Source organism: Sphaeramia orbicularis, chromosome 19 (assembly GCF_902148855.1).
Source record: "Sphaeramia orbicularis chromosome 19, fSphaOr1.1, whole genome shotgun sequence".
NCBI lineage: Eukaryota > Metazoa > Chordata > Actinopteri > Kurtiformes > Apogonidae > Sphaeramia > Sphaeramia orbicularis.
Genome location: NC_043975.1, coordinates 27,318,400 through 27,331,131, shown reverse-complemented (window position 1 = coordinate 27,331,131; position 12,732 = coordinate 27,318,400). Strand labels below are relative to the sequence as shown.

At 34.7% G+C, this 12,732-nt stretch overlaps 1 pseudogene; it reads left to right on the top strand.

The window, feature by feature from the left end:
• The window catches only part of LOC115410325 (formin-like protein 1), a 49,194-nt pseudogene extending 36,462 nt beyond the window's left edge, over window positions 1-12,732 (top strand).

Sequence of the window (12,732 nt, the reverse complement as noted above, 5' to 3'; positions counted from 1 at the left end):
TGAATAAGTGTAAAAAAAAAATACCTGAAATACCCTGAAATGTCTCCACAGGTATAACCAGAAAGCTCTGAGCCTGGATTTCCTGGAGCTCCTGGAGCGTTTCATTCCGACTGAGTATGAAATGAAGCTCATCCACAACTATGAATGTGAGGGCAGGCCCCTGGATGAGCTCAGCGAGGAGGACCGCTTCATGGTGCGCTTCAGCAAGATCCCCCGTCTGGCCCAACGTATCAGCACACTCACCTTCATGGGCAATTTCCCTGAGAGTGTCCACCTAATAGAGCCTGTGAGTTCACAATAGATGGGTTTTAGTGGGTTTTTATACCATCACATGAATTTCATTTTATAGTCAAGGTTGTTGCACCCAGTCTTTAAAATCATACACCTGGACCGCCCTCAGACTGAAGCATTGAGTTCTTTTATTTAGGAGTGGGTTTGGTATATTTAAGAAAAGATACTGACTTTTATTGTGCTTTTCACAGCAACTTAATGCCATCATTGCTGCTTCGATGTCGATAAAATCCAGCAAATTAAAGAAGATCCTTGAGGTGAGTATTGGATCAAGTTTTAATGCAGTGACGACCATGCAGTTATAAGCTTTGAGTCAAATACTATATACTGTATTTTGATTAAAAGGGGCTATTTGCAGGGTTATGCAAACTGTAATGCATTACAGATTACTTGTTACTGTTATTAAAAAGTAATTCCTTACCTTACAATATTACTATCTCAGAAATGTAATGTGTTACATGACTCCTGTATTACTTTTTAGTTACTTTAACCAAAATAACGACAGAAGTAGAAATTAACATTTGAAAATGACAAAATGTACGTCAGAGCATTTATATCAAGTAGAGGGTGATATGGTGTAGCATAATGACTGTGTTCTATCCAGGTTCTAAACCAGTGGTTCCCAACCTTTTTGGCTCGTGATCCCATTTTAAAGTCACAAATTTCTGGCGACCCCTGACATTCAAAATGGAGACATTTTTTTTGGGCTAAAATTAATTGTTTTTGATCATGTAATAGTTTGCTTTACTATGTCGCAAATAAACGTTAATTTTAGAGGACATTTAGTCTATATAATGTAATTTTTATTAGTAAGTTTTAATTTTATTTTTGTTTTTATAAATTATTAGAAATTTCAGGCGACCCCAGACATTCAAAACCCCAGACGTTTTATTTGCTAATATTAATTGTTTTTTGATCGTGTAATAGTTTGCTATACTATGTAGCAAATAAACGTTAATTTTAGACAACAGTTAGATACATAATGTAAATTTTATTTGTAAGTTTTGTTTTATTTTTTTTATAATTATTAGAAATTTCAGGCGACCCCAGACATTCAAAACGAAGACATTTTATTTGCTAAAATTAATTTGTTTTTGATCGTGTAATAGTTTGCTTTACTATGTTGCAAATAAACGTTAATTTTAGAGGACATGTAGGCTATATAATATAATTTTTTTTTAGTAAGTTGTAATTTTTTAACAATTACTAGAAATTTCAGGCGACCCCATTTGAAGGTGGAAAAACACTGTACTAAACATATAGGAGTGAAGGCTAAGGCAATGCAAGAAAAGATGACAGACAAACTGAATATCTGTTGCTTTGCTTATCACTCTCATCCTCTGTTCTGTTTTCTTCTCTATAAGTGGAGTAGTCTCGTGGCACAGTTCCAGATGATTTTTTTAATCGCCAGTGCTATTTCTCAACGTCCTATAGTTCTTTTGGTTTTGGACAAATGCTGTATTGACTATTAGGCTTTTCTTGTCCTTACCTACTGTCACCCATTGGCTGACCCCAAACAGGAAATAGCCTAGAACCTTCCTTATACTTTCTTAATTTGTTAAGGTCTTGCTGTTTTTTTTTTTTTTTTTTTTTTTTTTTTTCATTAAAGCAATTAAATTATGACCAAAAAGTGTGTTGTAACACAAACACTATTGAACACGTACAGACTAAAATATCCCTGAAAACTGATTAGTCATGCCGTTCACTACTGCGTTACAACCAAAAGTAATCCATTACTGTAATGCATTACTTTTGTAACGGGGTACTCCCAACACTGATTCTATGTAGTATTAATATTCCAAACTCTCAACAGCAGGGGGAGGTCACATATTTGAACACACTTAAGACCAAAACCACTAATAAATCAACACATTGTCTCCCCAGATTGTATCACTCACTGAATAAAGTATAAAATTTGTTATTTACACACATCTGTATCATGGTATCATGAAATTTTCTTCTTTAAACAGCTCATTATTTTTTGTGGCAGCTGATTAAAAAACACTGTGTCTTATAATCTCCCTGTTCTCCATCAGCTGATAGTTTACATTATAGCTCTGTCAGTTTAGCTGTTTTTAGATAGAAAACAGACACAGTAAAACCACAAATCACCTGTTTCTGTTCGGTTTATGCTGTCAGTAGCTGCTCTAAAGATGTGTTTGGAATCTGACAAACAAGGTCAGAACTGTCGCAATTTAATCTGAACTGTGGATCAACGAACAGAAATTTAGCAAAGATAATAACATCCCATAATAACGTCATACATTCATCAGCCTCATAATCAAACTCACCAATGTAGAAGAAACACTGTGATTTCTGCATCAAACTCTATTATTTTCATTTAGAGCTGAGTCCAGTTAGTTTTACTCACCATAGGAGACTGGCAAAGTGACTCACTACTCCCTCTAGTGGTCACATAAGTCCATCGATATCAATATAATCAGTTCATATCTGCAATCCAATACTTCTGCATCTTTGGCATGAGTTCATTCTGAACACTCCATGATCATTTTTGGTAATTTCTTTATATATGAAAGTAGAAATACTACAAACAGTCCCTTTAAGAATTAATCCACTGTGACTTTCTCTAGTTTAAATTATTGTTTTTTCACAGGATTTTGTAAAACAATGATTCCCGACATGATATTCTGCAGCTGCCAGGAGACACTTGAAAACACGATCTGACAGAAATATAATTCCATTTGCTTTTATTGAGAGCTTTTAACAGTATACTGAAATTTAGAGTGCATCAAAACTAGTTATCCACTGAGCTCAGAAGTAATGAAGTGTAATATATACAGTAGGGCTGAACCAGACAGAAACAGCTGGGATTCATTGCTGTTCAACTTTTGCACATGTGATAAAATATTGTGCCTCTAATTCACAGATTATCTTAGCATTTGGAAACTACATGAACAGCAGCAAACGAGGAGCAGCGTACGGCTTCCGTTTGCAGAGCTTAGATATGGTAAGTGAAATGGGTATTTAACGTCACTAAAGGATTCTGTCCCTTCTGTTCTATTTCCCATTGTCTATCGTTATTAGTGTCGTCTTTGTTTTTATTATTTTTTCTTTGTTTCTCCTCCAAGCTGTTAGACACCAAATCTACAGACCGTAAACAGACTTTGCTGCACTTCATCGTCAGCATCATTCAGGACAAATACCCAGAGGTTCAGGCCTTCTACACAGAGCTGCACTTCCTGGACAAGGCGGCGCTGGGTAAATATATAATGTACTTACAGAGCATGAACACAGCAAGTCACTTATTTAGGCAGCTGTGGCCTAGAAGGCAGGAAAAGGGTGACCGAAGGGTTGCTGGTTTGATTCCTCGGACCACCAGAGAGTTGTTGGCTGATGTGCCTTAAACCTTTATAGGGCAATCATAGAAATACTCTGAAATTAAAATTTCAACCATAGGGTATTATTGAAGGATATAACAAGACTTTATTACTTTTGTGAAATTTTTCAAAATTTATATTGTCATGTAGAAAATAAAGATCAATGAGGTTGCCATATTTGGTTCCTTGCCCATATGTGGCGAAAATAAGTAAATCAAGAAGTATATATATATATATATATATATATATATATATATATATATATATATATATATATATATATAGATATAGATATAGATAGATAGTAGATAGATAGATAGATAGATAGATAGACCAACATAAGTGCTGATCCAGACACCTGTCCACACACACACTTTTTTTATTTTTCTTAGAATCATAGTTTATAATTTTTATATTTTTATGCTCTTTTTTGCATGCCATTTTTAAATGCCAGTTTGTTTGGCTGTTTTAATTTCCTAGTTAAATTTTTTTCATTTCAGTTTTTACACTTTTATACTTATCCTAAATTCTCTTGGCATTGAGCGTGGACAGCAAAGTAAGATTTTTATTGTACAGGGAAACCTGTTTCTTTGCCGTACACATGACAATAAAATACTTTGAATCCTTGAATCCTTTGAATCCTATGATACATGTATGATCCAGTGATGGGTTAAATGCAGAAGACTAATTTCAATGTGTGGTGCATGTATAAGTGTGTGAACTCTACTGACAAATAATATTCTCTTACATTACAAACTGGATACACTTAGCACCAAACCATGTGTTTAATCACTTTACTCACAAATAGTATATTTAATTCAAGCACCTATGAGGACCCATGTGCATAAATTGATTATAATATTCATTATTATTATTGTAATCACCAGGAAGTGAGAATCAGTGTGTTTTTATTCATGTACATCAGTAAAATGCCCATATATCTACAGTGGGAGTGGGTCCACTGTATAGAGCTGATCATGATGCACTACCATGTTTCTGCAGAAGCCCAGAACAGAAAATCAAACAAAACCTCTAATGAAGGATGACTTTCCTTTATTAATGCCCACCCTGGACAGTTTTAGGCTTCATTTGTTATAATCTGCATCTTCACTACTATCCTCACCAAACCGTGCACCTGTAATGTGCAGCTAAGGTCATGACATAAGATAGATGTTTTGTCTTGTTTTCTGTCTAGTGTCTTTAGACAGCATTCTGCAGGATGTACGAGCTCTGGAGCGAGGCATGGAAGTGACCAAGAGGGAGTTCTCTATAGACAAAGAAACCCAGTTCTTCAGAAGTTTGTGAACAACAACAATAAGCTGCTGGATTCAGTCATAGCAGATGGCAAGACTGCACAGGTCTGCAAGAAGTATATATCCTCTATGAGAGAAAACTAGTAAAAAGAGAAAACTACTACTGTTCATTTAAACTGTTCCATTGGCTTTTGTAATTACTGAACAATTTGTTTCTATGCATCTCTTTTTATCTTAGTTTTTTGTTTCTTTACAAAAAAGCATTGCTGTACTTAGTCATAAACCTGCTATTTATAAAAATAAAAGTAATGCTTGCCTTTTTTGTCTGTTTTACAGGACGTTTATGACTCTGCTGTGGAATATTTCGGCGAGAACTCAAAATCCACTCCACCGTCGATGTTCTTTCCTGTTTTTGTCAGATTTATCAAAGCGTACAAGGTCAGATAACACTAATTTTATAGATTTTTGAATGAATGAGCTGACAGAGCAGATAGCTGCCACAGTGATAATGGAAAACACCATGTACTGTTTACACACAGCCCCTTTGAGACTCCCACTATGAGCTCGTATTGTACCTTTAGTCGACTTCACGTGTAAAAAAGAATGTCATTATATACTTCTGCAGTTTTTTATTCAAACGGTGTGTTTCCTGCAGCAAGCGGAGCAGGAGAATGATCAGAGGAGGAGGCATGGCCTGAACTGTGACGCTCCAACAACTCCACCTAAACCTGAAATACATGGAAACAAGGTAACGTAGAGAAGGGGCGGAGCTTGGAGGATACGGTCTGTTGTAATACACTGTTGAGTTGCATTATGGTAAATGTAGGATGTTTTGTAAATTTTGTTTTTTTCCCAACTTATTACCTCCGCCAAGGAGGTTATGTTTTTGCCGCGTTGGTTTGTCTGTCTGTCTGTCTGTCTGTCTGTCTGTGTGCAAGATAATTCAAAAAGTTATGGATGGATTTGGATGAAAATTTCAGGAAGTGTTGATACTGACACAAGGAACAAATGATAAAATTTTGGTGGTGATGGAGGGGGGGCACCGATCTGCCTTGGCGGAGGTCTACGCTCTCTGAGTGCTTTTCTAGTTTTTTGAGTTTTTTTTCAGTCACAGGTTGCATGTATACAACACACCTTTGTAATAAAAAGATATGAAGTCAGTAACCTAAGCGACAGTAATATATAAAGCAAAATAAAACCTCAACAAAGAACAAAACAGACAACAAGCAAACAGTCCCTCGACATTAAAAATTACAATTATATGGTCCTATGTAGGTTAATCAGTGTAAACATGGTCCATCTCAGCATTTAAGGAGCCTCATTACACACATAATCTCAGGCTCTTATATGTTCAGGAGGAAATTTGGTTCAGTTCATTCCAGTCCAGCCACATATGTGAATACAAATGACAAAAAATAATCAATCAGGGATAGCAGGGAAATTTAGATCTCTAGCATATGAAAGAAAAGGAGTCCACATGGTGTGAAATTTAGTCTTGAAGCCCTTAAGTGTATATTGTACCTTCTCTAGATGTATGGACTTTGATGCTTCTGTAACTTGTCTGGGGTTCAAAAGCTTTAATTTGAACCGTTTTATGCTGTTTTAATGGTCTGTCAGCTCCTACCAGTTGTTAAATGTTCACCAACTTTGACCCATTTTTGATATTTTAGGTTTCTGTTGTATCCAAGCTGCCTCAGATGGATCTGATAGCGGAGTTGAAGAGGAGGCAGGTGTCTCCTCTGGTGAGGGAGGGGAAGGATGGAGCCATCGAGGACATCATCACAGGTACACAAATCTGTGAATGTGGGAGTGTATGAAAAAGTACTGACCGCATCCTCACTGGAATAAGCAATCCAATCAGTCATGTACAACTACTGATGAATATTCCATTAAAGTAAATCTGATGTCATAGTATGGAAAGGTTAGGCACAAAATGTGGATACATTCTGAAAAATCTGATAGCTCCTGTTAGTGTTTATTAATATATGTTATGTTAGATGTTTAAGGTTGGTAGCTTAATCTACAGCGATGCATTATATTAACCCATAAAGACCCAGTGTTACTTTTATGGTAGTTCCTAAATGAATTTTTCTCTATATTTAACCTGAAGTTATTTATCACCATTTATAACAATATTATCTTCTTTATTTTGCATTTTAATTTCAGTGAAAATCAGGTGTTTTCCTATATTTAATTCACTGATCATGTAGATGTTCATAAAAGCTCAGATTAAAGTTGAGGGTTATTATATCAAAAACAGAGAAAACTGATGAAAAAGTGACTTTTAGCGAAGATATCAATAACTGAACACTTAAACAATACATGTCATGAAAAAAAAGAAAAAGAAAGAAAAGAAGCAAAAAAAAAAACAATACATGCTTCCATCCACTGTCATTGATCCAACTCCTTGGGTTTTACTGATGAATCAGTGTTGTAGAAGATGACAGTGTTTACACATTCACTACGAATATCCAAATGGGTCATATCAGACGACCATGAAAAGATGACAAACTGCATTTTACACCAATCATTTACATGTATTAATAGGATTAGTGGATCAACAGACATTAAACAATTACATCAATAAATGGTTTGTTCGAAAGTGGATGCTTGGGTCTTTGTGGGTTAAATAAGATCTCTATATGTACAGGGTGACCCAAAAAAAACGGGAATTTTTGAAGTGCTAATTGGCAGACATGAGTTCCCGTTTTTTTGTGTCACCCTGTATACAGTGATACTATGAGAAGTAATGTTGTAGTTTACATGGGCTCAGAAACAGAACAGCCCATTTTTCTTTTTAACAATGCGTTTTCCATTAAATCAGGTGTTTTTAAAGTATGCTGAGCTCTCAGCCTGTCAAGGAATTCCCTAGTTTATCACAAAAAATCAAATAAACACATATGAGGTTATGAGGAGATGAAAGGAAATGCAGCTAAAAGTGTAAAGTTTACCTCTGAGATGTAGTGGAGAAGGTATAAAATATTGATAGAAACAAATCTCATTTATTCTTCATTCTTCATTACATTTATAGTTGATAGAACCTAGTTGTCAATCAAGGGAGGTCCAATCCAAGTGCAACAAGTGGTGCCAGGCACAACAAACCCCGCCCTTCGCACATATTGTAGCTTATTTTAGCATCAGTCCAGCTGATGTCATCATGTCTGTGCATGTGCTGATGTCAGCATATCAATTACCTCTATATATGTGCCAAGTTTGAAGTAAATTGAGATGAAATTGATGTTTTTGTAGACGTGAAATATTGCCCATTATAAGTAAATGGGAGAAGAAAAAATATTTTAAAAATTCATTAAAAATATGACCTTTGACCTACTTTTCCCAAAATGTAACCATATCTATCCTGGTTCACTGGCAATCTATAAACCTAATTTTATATGAATTCAACCTATAGTTTTGCTGCTAAAGAGATTTTAAATTTCACCCATTATAAGTAAATGGGTAAAAAGAAGATTTTTAAAAATTCATAAAAAATTTGAACTTTGACCTACTGTTCCCAGAATGTTAGTTCAGGCGCCACATGCAGCCCAGTTTTATCTCCAGTGGGTCAGATTAGTAAAATAATAGAATAATAGCAAATAAATAATGACAGCTCCACATTTTTTTTTGGTTTAAAACAACATTTACAAAGTATCCTTTCACAATAAAATGTGAACCCATAAATAACTTGAAATGTGTTCAGAAAAATAAGTGTAATTTGAACAATATTATTCCCCTTACTGAACGTTTTATGCCTTTGTAAAACTATTGCCATCTGTACATTGTAATGCACAATGTAAATGATAATCTGAGACCTACGATTGCTAAAATTAAAATAAATCTCAGGTTGTAAATGGTTGTTCAGGTTATTCCCATTTTTTTGTGAAAGGATAGTTTGTAAGTGTAAATATTTTCATCCTGTTTTGTTTTTTTTTCACAGTAAAACACAGAAACATTTGGAGTTGTCATTATTTATGGGTTATTCTTCTATGATTTTACCGGTTCGGACCCTCTGAGGTCATACTGGACTGTATGTGTCCCTGGCTTAGGCTGGTTCTACTTCTGCTAAATGACTGACCTTGCACAGATATTGCAGGGATTCTCCTCACACATTTACATAAAGCCCATGTTCAATATGCAGCACGTGTTTAATCCGTCCTTCACTCTTTCTTAATCTCATATATGTGCTCTACTTAACATTTCATCCTGTTTACTCTTTTATAGACCAGTCAGCTCTGTGTCCCAATCCAACATCTACTTTCTTCTTTATGGCTCATCTGACTTTGACTTGTCCTTGCTTTACTTTCACTCCTTTGTCCCTCTTCTTCTTCTTCTTCTTCTCCTCTTCTTCCTCTCGTCTCCTGTTCCTCCGGCTGGCGTTTTCAGCTCTAAAGTCCGTGCCCTTCACGGCTCGCTCTGGCAAGCGCTCGTCTCGTCTCCTCTGCGACTCCGTCTTCAGTGACGACAGCGCTCCTTAGATCCTTCGGTACTGCGCATGTGTGTCTACCTCTCTCTATTTTACTCATCATGATGTTGCTTTATTTTAAAACCGGGAAGAAATGGTGGTTAAAGAGCTTTCCTTTTTTCATGCACTTGCCAGATGGATTACAGTGACATTAGAAGATAATGTTCCAATTATTAAAAACAGGACCCTTCTAATCTACCTGGGTCTGCAGCACTTTCATTTCTATACACCATACGTCTTATATATAGACATTTAGAAAACCATTTATTAAGGCCTTAGTCCATATCTATATTTTCCTTCAGTAATGTCACAATCTGCTTTTTCAGGTTGATGTACATGACTTACAATGTTCATTCTCACTTGATAAATACACTATTTTTTTTAACATTTATTTTATTCAAAAAAGGAAAAACAATATATAATGCATTAAAGATACAATGTCTTGAATTGTTTTTCTTAGTTTAACCAACCAAATCCCCTCCCTCCCACCCTTCCCACATACATACAAACTGCCACTAAACATGAAACAAAACAAAAACAAAAAAACAACCAAAAAAAAAAAAAAAAAAAAAGGGGGGGGGGGGGGGGGCACACAATAAAACAATAATATAAATCATGATATGGGTAAATTGAATAAGGGACACTTTCATGCATTCTTTCTAGCTTACAGGGTTTATGATGCCATGGGAGGATGTTGAGCCTATCAAATACAAACTTAAGGGGTCCTGTAACTTATGGAATTTTCCAATAATGTTCCAATAAATACAGTATTTGAATAAAAGAATAACACGTTGAACATATTTCATCGCCAACACAGAACACTAATAACAAATTCCATAACAAAATATCATATTGTGCAAATATAATTGCGATAAACATTTTTTTTTTTTCTTTAGGGCTAGTTTGTTTTGTTTTCAGAGCCCGCTTTTGCTTAATTTTTATTCATAATCGATCTTTTTATGACTGTTTTCAGTGTTCTAGCTCTAGATTTCTGAAATATTTATGTTCTGACCATGAATAATCATGTTAAACCATATGTGACTGGTTGTATCTGACATATTCAACTCTCACTTGGGAAGAAAAATCAGCCTCAGAAATCAAAAGAGACAGTGATTTGACAACTATTGTGATAATTATTGACAACAAATAATAAGATGTAAGTGTGATGTATTGTAATATTTTTGACCATGTATTTATGTACTAAAACAAACAAGTAGAAGATTTCATATCAGCTTTACTCCAAATTGAACAAATGTTAAACTACTAATGATTTTGTGCATATTTAAATTGTAGTTCATGTACACTTTCTCACTATCAATACACAATATTTAGTTTATTGAAGGAAAGCTGTTCATGTAGTTAATGGTCTTGTAGTCATACAGAACAAGTGGTGCCAGGCACAACAAACCCCGCCCCTTGCACGTATTGTAGCTTATTTTGGCATCGATCCACTTTCATCCATATTCAATATTTGTTAATATAAAAATTATATAGTGCCAAATTTGAGGTAAATTGAAACAAAATTGATGTTTTTATAGACATTTGAAATTTCACCAATCACAAGTAAATGGGGGAAAAAATATTTAAAAATATAGCAAAAAATTTCAAAAAGAAGCTTTTACTTAGATATTTTGCAGAGTTATGTCTAAAATTAATCTCTATATGTCTGCAATGTTTTAATAAATTGAGTCAAAATTGATGCTTTTATAGTGATTTGAAATTTGGCCCATTATAAGTAAATGGGGAAAAAAAAAGATTTTAAAAATTCATAATTTTTTTTACTTTGACCTACTTTTCCTAAAATGTAATCACATTTATTCTGGGTCACCAGCAATCTATAAACTCAATTTGGTATGAATTCAAACAATAGTTGTGTTAAAGTGTTAACAAACAAACAAACAAATAAACCATGTCCACACTAATCCAGTTATTTTTTCTGAATGGGCTTTTCCTCTGTCGACATGACCTTCATAGTACAAAATATCTGCATTACTGTGGAAGAAGCTTTAATATAAAATATTACAGTACAGACGACAACGTTGGCTTGTATTAGAAGTTGCTAAATTTACAGTTATGGTCCACGGAATGTATTAGAATGTTATGGTCTCAATCATTCCATCCACAAAGAACTAACCTTTTCATTTTGGCTTATTTGAACATATATGGTGCCTCTAGTCTAGACTGCATTGTACCTGTACTATACAGGTCATCAAAATGGTAAAACAATTAGATGATTACACCCTCTGGGATTTGCACATACTAGTATATTAGTGCTCAGTTTGAGGAAATGGAAGATCACAGGTTGGAACAAAGTCAAATACTCACAAACTGGCTGCACTATGACTGGAGGGCATCAGGAGGGTTTTTTTGTTTTTTTTCTAAAAGGTACATGTGGTTTCTAAATTTGGCACACACAAAAGAGTTTAGACTTTGCAGCATAGCATGTTTAGTATTGGATCTTCTGAAGTGTCCTGGATAGTCATCTTTGAATAACTAGTACAAGGTCTTCACTGGAAAAAATGCCCCTTTAAAAACAAATTTAAAAATAATAATTAATACAAGATATTTTTGCTTGAATTGAGCAAAAAAATCTGCCAATGAAACAAGTGAAAATTATCTTGGTAAAATTTCTTGAAATAAGATTTTCAAGATCTATTGTGTAAAATAGGTTTTTATATCTCACTGAAAAGTTACTATTTAGGTGATTATGTCTTCTTTTAAGTCACTTAAGTTATCTATTCCTTTGGCAAATTAAAAAAAAAAAGAGTACTTAAAGTTTAAACTATTCAGAAATGTTGAATCGAGATGGTTGATGTGTTTTGTTGTTGATTTTTTTTTTTTTTGTTATTATTATGGTGTGAATACTCGATGCTGTACACATTTGAGTTGATGTAAGCAGTGTATTAGTTGAAAAGGATAGGCAAAAAAATAAGCTTTTGCTTCTAGCCTATTCCTTTTTTGGTTTTTATGTTTATTACGACTGATACAATGATTGATGTAAACCAAAATAAATTCATTCATAAGTGTGATGACATATTTTAATTAGAAATGAGAAAAATACATTTGGTAAGATTTAGATTTTTTTCAGTGTTCAGACTAAAAAGCAGCAAACCAAGTCCTCTTTTACCCACTAAACCACTACTGACTTCTAATCTGCAGCTCAGTATTGCTTTAAATGTTTAAATCTGCTGCTCAGATAGAAGGGGTTTCATCAAATACCCTTTTCAACCCTGTGTTAGTATTTGTTTTAATATTCTGTTCCTTGTTCTCAACCACAGACCTCAGAAACCAGCCCTACAGACGGGCAGACGCCGGCCGGCGCAGTGCCAAGTGGAAACCAGGACAACAGCTCCATGTGTCCTCAGACATCTCCCTCTAAATCTCTATAAAC